We start from the raw sequence: 6,872 nt of genomic DNA, 5'->3' as shown, positions 1-6,872 counted from the left end.
ACGGTAAAAACATCTGCCTACAATGCGGGAGACCCGGGTTTGATCCCTAGGTCGGGAAGATCCCCTAGAGAAGGTAATGGCAACCACTCAGTACTCTTGCCTGGACGGAGGAGCCTGATAGGCGACAGTCCATGGGGTCACAAAGAGTCAGACACGACTGAGTGACTTCACTTTCACTTTCAAGAGAATGAATAGATAAGTCACAGAACTCGAGAAAATATTTCACACACACATACATAGGGCTTGTGTTCAGACTAAATAAGGAACTTCTGTATCTCAATAAAAAGGTGAGAAACCCAGTTTTTAAAAACTTGGGCAAAAGACTTGAACAGATATTTCACAAAATAAGATACACACAGGAGTGGTGAATAAGCAAGGAAAAAGTGCCTAGTATCACAAGTGGTCAGTAGGAGGCAACTTTAAATTCAGAGGGGCTTAAGAGATACAAATCCTGGGTCTGGAAGATCCACTGGAGAAGGGATAGGCTACCCACTCCAGTATTCTTGAGCTTCCTTTGTGGCTTAGCTGGTAAAGAATCCGCCTGCAAAACAAGAGACCTGGATTCAATCCCTGTGTTGGGAAGATCCCCTGGAGAAGGGATAGGCTACCTACTCCAGAATACTGGCCTGGAGAATTCCATGGGACTATACAGTCCATGGGGTCGCTAAGAGTTGGACACGACTGAACGACTTTGGTAAAGAATCCGCCTGCAATGAAGGAGACATGGGTTCTCTATCCCAGGGTTGGGAAGGCCCGCTGTAGGAGGGCATGGCAACCCACTCCAGTATTCTTGCCTGGAGAATCCCCATGGACAGAGCAGCCTGGTGGGCTATAGCCCATGGGATCACAAAGAGTCAGACGTGACTGAGCAACTAAGGACAGTAAGAGATGTGTCAGAGACATGTCACCCAAGACCAATAAATTGAACTTATTTAAATCCTGATTCAGACAGACAAGCTGTTACCAAAAGACAAACAAAAGCAAACTCAAACCCACACACACACACAAATAAAAGTTCAACAATTGGAGAAACAAGAATACTGACTGGATATTTTATGTATTAAAGAATTAATGTTCATTTCTTTTAGCTGGATGATGGCATTGTGGTTATTTTAAGAGTCTTTTTTATAGATACCCTCTGAAATAATTACAGGTAAAGTGATATACTGTTAGAAGTGTGCTTCAAATATATATGCCTATGGCTGATTCATGTTGATATATGGCAGAAACCAACACAATATTGTAAAGCAATTATCCTCCAGTTAAAAATAAATAAATTTTTAAAAGTAAAAAAAAGTTTGCTTCAAAATAATCTGATTTTATTTCAGGTTTCAGGGAAAGGTAGAGGACACAAAATTGACTAAGTGTCAGTAAGTGTTGAAAGTGGGTGATGGGAACATTTGATTTATTATAATACTTTCTGTATTTTTATATACATGTGCAAATTTCCACTTGTATGCATATATGAATTCTTTATATATTTTGAGTGGTAACCTCTTATCAGATATGATTTACAAATATTTTCTCCCACTTTATAGGTTTCCTTTTCATCTTGTTAATTGTCTCCTTTGCCATATTGAAGGAAGACCAAAGTCAAGGAGCTTACCACCTGATTTCCAGTAGGAATTTTACGGTTTCAGTCTTATGGTCCAGTTTTATTCTTTTGCGTGGAACGGTTCAGTTTTCCCAATACTATTTATAGAAGACACTGTCCTTTCCCCCCTGTATACTCTTGTCTCCATTGCCCTACATAGATTGGCCATATACACCTGGGTTTATTTCTGGGCTCTCAGTTCTGTTCTGTTGATCTTTGGTTTTGGCATAAACATAGACACATAATGTGTTGACTATAGGTCTTTGTGATCCTTTGAAGTCAGAGCACAGGCTATCGCTAGTTTTGTTGTTTCTCGAGATTGCTTTGACGATTTGGTGCATGTGTGTGTGTGTTAGCTCCATAAAAGTTTTTGAACTGTTTCTTCTATTTCTGTGAAAAATGCCATTAAAATTTTTATAGGGATTGCATTGAATCTGTAGGTTGCTTTGGGTAGTATAGACATCTTAAAAGGATAATTATTTGTGTCTTCTTCAATTTTTTTCTCTATGTCTTGTCATTTTTGGTGTACGTGTCTTTCACTACCTTAGTTAAATTTATTCCTAGTTATTTTATTATTTTTGACGCAATTGTAAATTGTCCATTCAGCCGTTCTGTTTTATGATTGGAGAATTCAATCATTTACATTTAACTATTGATAGGTATGTATTTGTTTCCATTTTATTAACTGTTTTGTTGCTGTTCCTTTCTTCTCTTGCTTTCTTTTGTGATTTGATGGTTTTTCTGTAGTGGTATGCTTAGATTTTTTCTCCTTTGCGTATTTACTATAAGTTTTTGCTTTGTGACTACTGTTATGCCTACAAATAACAGCTTACAACAGTCTTTTTTAAGCTGATAGCAACTTAAGTTTGAACACATTCTGGAGGTCTACATTCTTATTCTATACCTCCCCGGCCCCCGTCTTTTACTTTTGATGTCACATTTTACATTGTTTATCTTGTATTTCTCTTTAAAAAATATTGTAGTTACAGTAATTTTTACTACTTTTGTCTTTTAACCTTCATACTAGCTTTGTTAGTAACTAACCTACCACCTTTACAACATTAGATTATTCTGAATATTACTGTATATTCACCTTTACCGTGAGATTTACACTTTGATGTATTTTCCTCTTGCTCTTTAGCACCAGTTGCTTCATCTTAGTGATGAAGATGAAGGACTTTGTAGTAATGATAAGTTCCTTTAGGTTTTGCTTTCCTGGAGGAATTTTTACTTTTCCTTTAGTTCTGAGTGACAACTCTGCCAAGTAAAGTATTACTAGTTGGCAAGTTCTTTTTTTTTTTTTTCTCTTTCAGCACTTAAATATATTAGGCCATTCTTTTTGGCCCTCCAGCTTCTGTTAAAATCTACTGATGATCTTGTAGGGGTTCCCTTGAATATGACAAGTTGTTTTTCTCTTGCTTATTTTAAGACTCTATCTTTGTTACTTTGTTTAACTTTGATAATTTAATTATAATACATCTTGGTGTTGCTCTCTAGGGCTCATCATTTTTGGAACTCTCTGAGCTTCCTGAATCTAGATTTCTGTTTCCTTTTCCAGGCATGGGAAGTTTTCAGCTATTATTTCTTCAAATACGTTTTCTTCTCCCTTTTCTCTCCCGTTCTTCTGGGATCCCTATAATATACACATTGGTCTGATTGATATTGTCCCATAAGTCCCTTAATCTTACGCTATCGTTTTTTCCCCTTTGCTTGGGTAAGTTCCACTTTCTTGTCTTTGAGTTCGTTGATTCTTCTTCATCTAGTCTGCTGTTGAACACCTCCACCTCTAGTGTATTTTTCAGTCGAGTTATTACATTCTTCAGCCCCATAATTTATATTTGGTTCTATCTTACATATTCTTTAAAAATAATTTTTTATTTTTTCAAAAGAGATGACCTATTATACACATATTACATTCAGCCACGGCTGAGAACAGAACTAGTCCAGAATGTCACAGGTCCAGGACAAAGGACCAAAATGTCCTTTGATTTGAGCCAGTTTGATATGAGCAAGGTGGGCCTCTCAAAGGTGGTCTAGGTAATTGGGGTGGCCATAGGTGTTCTAGATCCTTTAAGACAAATTCTAGACAGTAGGCATTGCAGTCCAACAATTTGTACCAGCAGCCCTGGCCTCTGGCTTCCCTTGTTTCTGCTCCTGTGGCTTCCATAGGTGTACACATGTACTTGAACCTCTGCATCTTTCTTCTTTGGCACTTCAGCATGCACATTTGCTGCTTCTTCCACTTAGTTCTTATGACTCTAGAGCTGAAAGCTATATTTTCTATCTCTTTGTTGACATTCTCACTGTATTCATCCATTCTTCTCAAGAATTTGGTAAGCACCTTTATGATCATTATTTTGAACTCTTTATAAGATAAATCACTTTTCTTATTTCATTAATGGCTTTTTCTGAGGTTTTATCTGGTTCTTTCTTTTGGAACTTTTTTCTGGTTTTTCATTTTCCTTGACCTTCTGTGTTAGTTTCTATGTATTAGATAAAAGACCCCACCTCTCTTTGTCTTGGAATAATCTTGTGTAGTGGATGAGCCTTATCATTTGACTTTGCCCTCTTTTAGTTGTCTCTCAAAACTTTGTGATTGTCCAAGCAGCCTATTTTATTTTTTGTAGCTCCCAGTAGTTGAGCGTATGTCAAGACCTGTCAGTACTCCAAAGGGACAGGTCTTATTTGGTACCTAGATTCAGGATGATTGAAAGCTAGACCCCCAAGTAGCAGCTTCTAAAGTATGCAGACATATACAGACCTGTGGAACTGCACACATAAGTCCCACTGGCCACCAGATCCAGGTGATCTGGAGATGTTCTCTGGTGGTAGTCACAAAAACCAAGGCAACAGAGGAGTATGCTAGTTCCTTTCAGGAGATACTGGTAGCCTGGAGCAGGGTAAAGAGCATGAAAAATACTATCCGCTGACCTCATCCCTAGAGCCCGAGCAGGCTCCTAAATGTGTGTCAAACTCGAAGCCTGCCTGTAAGGTTGAAGCTCCAGGATAAGCAAATAGGTCTCTTTCACAGAAAGTGTGGGAGTGTGTTTCAGACTGCTTGTCTGCTTAGTGCCCTGGGCATGGTAGCCAGCCCAGAACTGTCTCGCCATTTGTTACAGTCCCAGGGGACGAGGACAGAGAAGGCAATGGCACCCCACTCCAGTACTCTTGCCTGGAAAATCCCATGGACGGAGGAGCCTGGTGGGCTGCAGTCCATGTGGTCGATAAGAGTCGGACACGACTGAGCGACTTCACTTTCACTTTTCTCTTTCATGCATTGGAGAAGGAAATGGCAACCCACTCCAGTATTCTTGCCTGGAGAATCCCAGGGATGGCGGAGCCTGGTGGGCTGCCGTCTATGGGGTCGCACAGAGTCGGACACGACTGAAGCGACTTAGCATTAGCAGGGGACAAGGAACACAAGCCCCACTGGCCATCAGAGCTCAGTGATCAATGGCAGCCTCTGGGCAGCAGCCACAAAAAGCCAGGGCACCAGATACGTGTGCACATTACTCTCCAGGAGATACTGGCACTCTGGAGCATGGCAGAGGGACAGCATGAAGACAGTGCCCACACTTGGAGTCTCTGCAGAGGATTACAGTGGACCCTCACATGTGTGTGTTTCATTAGAAGCCTGCCCTTTAGGACACCGCTATCAAGATAAGCTAGTAGGCTGCTTTCATAGTAGGACTCGATGCCTTGGTCTGTTGCTTCTTGTGCCCAGGGAGTGGCAGCCAATTAAGAACACTTTCTCCATGGGTTACATGCCAATGGGACCTGCCAGTGTAAGCCTGACGGGTCACCAAAGCCAGCCAACCTCAAAGGTGTCCCTGGTGGCAGCCATAAAAAGCAACATTCAAGGAGGGGACAAGCTCCTTTCCCAGAGATTCCAGCAAGCTGATGTGAGGCAGAAGAGAGCAAAGATGACACCCACCCATGTCCATTCCCAGAGAGAACCCCAACAGGTGCCTGCCCCTCAAGTCAGTGCTTCAAGGTAGGCAAATAAAGCTTTATCACAGGACGTCTCAGTGCCTCTCAGCTGGTATATACTCAGAAGTGGAATTGCTGCGTCATGGGATTTTTGTCTTGAAAGGATGTGTATTTTGTCAAGTGTTTTTTTCTTTAGGGGGATGAACAAGTGATTTTTATCATTCATTCTTTTAATATGATGTGTTACTTATTGTTTTACATATGTTGAAACATTCTTGCATCTCAGTGATAAATCCTACTTGCTCATGTTAATCCTTTTAATATGTTCGTGAAATCAGTTTGCTGATTATTTTGTTGAGAATTTTTGCATCTATGTTTATCAAGAATATTGACCTAAGAGTTTTCTTATAGTGTTCTTATCTGGCTTTGGTGTCAGCGTAAAGCTGGCCTTGGAGGATGAGTTTGGAAGCATTCCCTCCTCTTCATGTTTTGAAAGAGTTTGAAAATGATTGACATAAATTCTTCTTTAAATGTTTGGTAGAATTTGGCAGTGAAGCTCTCTGGTTCTGGGGTTTTCTGTGTTGGGAGGTTTTGATTATCAATTCAATCTCTTTACTTATTATTATTTGTTCAGATTTTCTACTTCTGATTCAGTCTCAATAGGCTGTGTATTTAAAGAAGTTTATCCAGTTCTTCTAGGTTGTCTAATTGGTTGACATATCACTTTTCATAGTAGTCTCTCATGATCCTGTGTATTTCTATAGCAATCAGCTATAACATCTCCTTTTTTATTTATAATTTTATTTGAGTCTGCTCATTACTGGCTTTGATTTAATGTCTGTTTTGTCTGATATAAATGTGACTACCCTTGTTTTCTTTTGGTCTCCACTTACACGAAATCTCTTTCTCCATCCCTTCACTTTGAGCCCGTGTCTTTACAGCTGAAGATGAATCTTCTTCAGGCAGTAAACATATTTGGGTCTTGTTTTTTTTTTTTTTTAATTTATCCAGCCATTTGGCCTTTTAATTGGTGAATTCAGCACACTTATATTTAGAGGAATTATTGATATATAAAGACCTACTACTGCCATCTTATTATTAGACTTCTGGCTATTTTGTATCTCCATTGTTTCTTTTCCCCTCCCTTTCTGCCTGCATTTGTCAACTGGTGATTTTCCATGGTGGTGTCCTCTCTCCTTTTGTTTCCTGAATCTACACCAGATTTTTTGCTTTGTGTTTACCATTTTTTTTTTTTTTTTTCGGTAGCTCAGTCATGTCCGACTCTTTGCAACCCCATGAATCACAGCACGCCAGGCCTCCCTGTCTATCACCATCTCCCGGAGTTCAC

This window comes from Bos indicus x Bos taurus, chromosome 14 (assembly GCF_003369695.1).
Source record: "Bos indicus x Bos taurus breed Angus x Brahman F1 hybrid chromosome 14, Bos_hybrid_MaternalHap_v2.0, whole genome shotgun sequence".
Taxonomy (NCBI): Eukaryota; Metazoa; Chordata; class Mammalia; order Artiodactyla; family Bovidae; genus Bos; species Bos indicus x Bos taurus.
Note: the sequence above shows the minus strand (reverse complement) of the source record.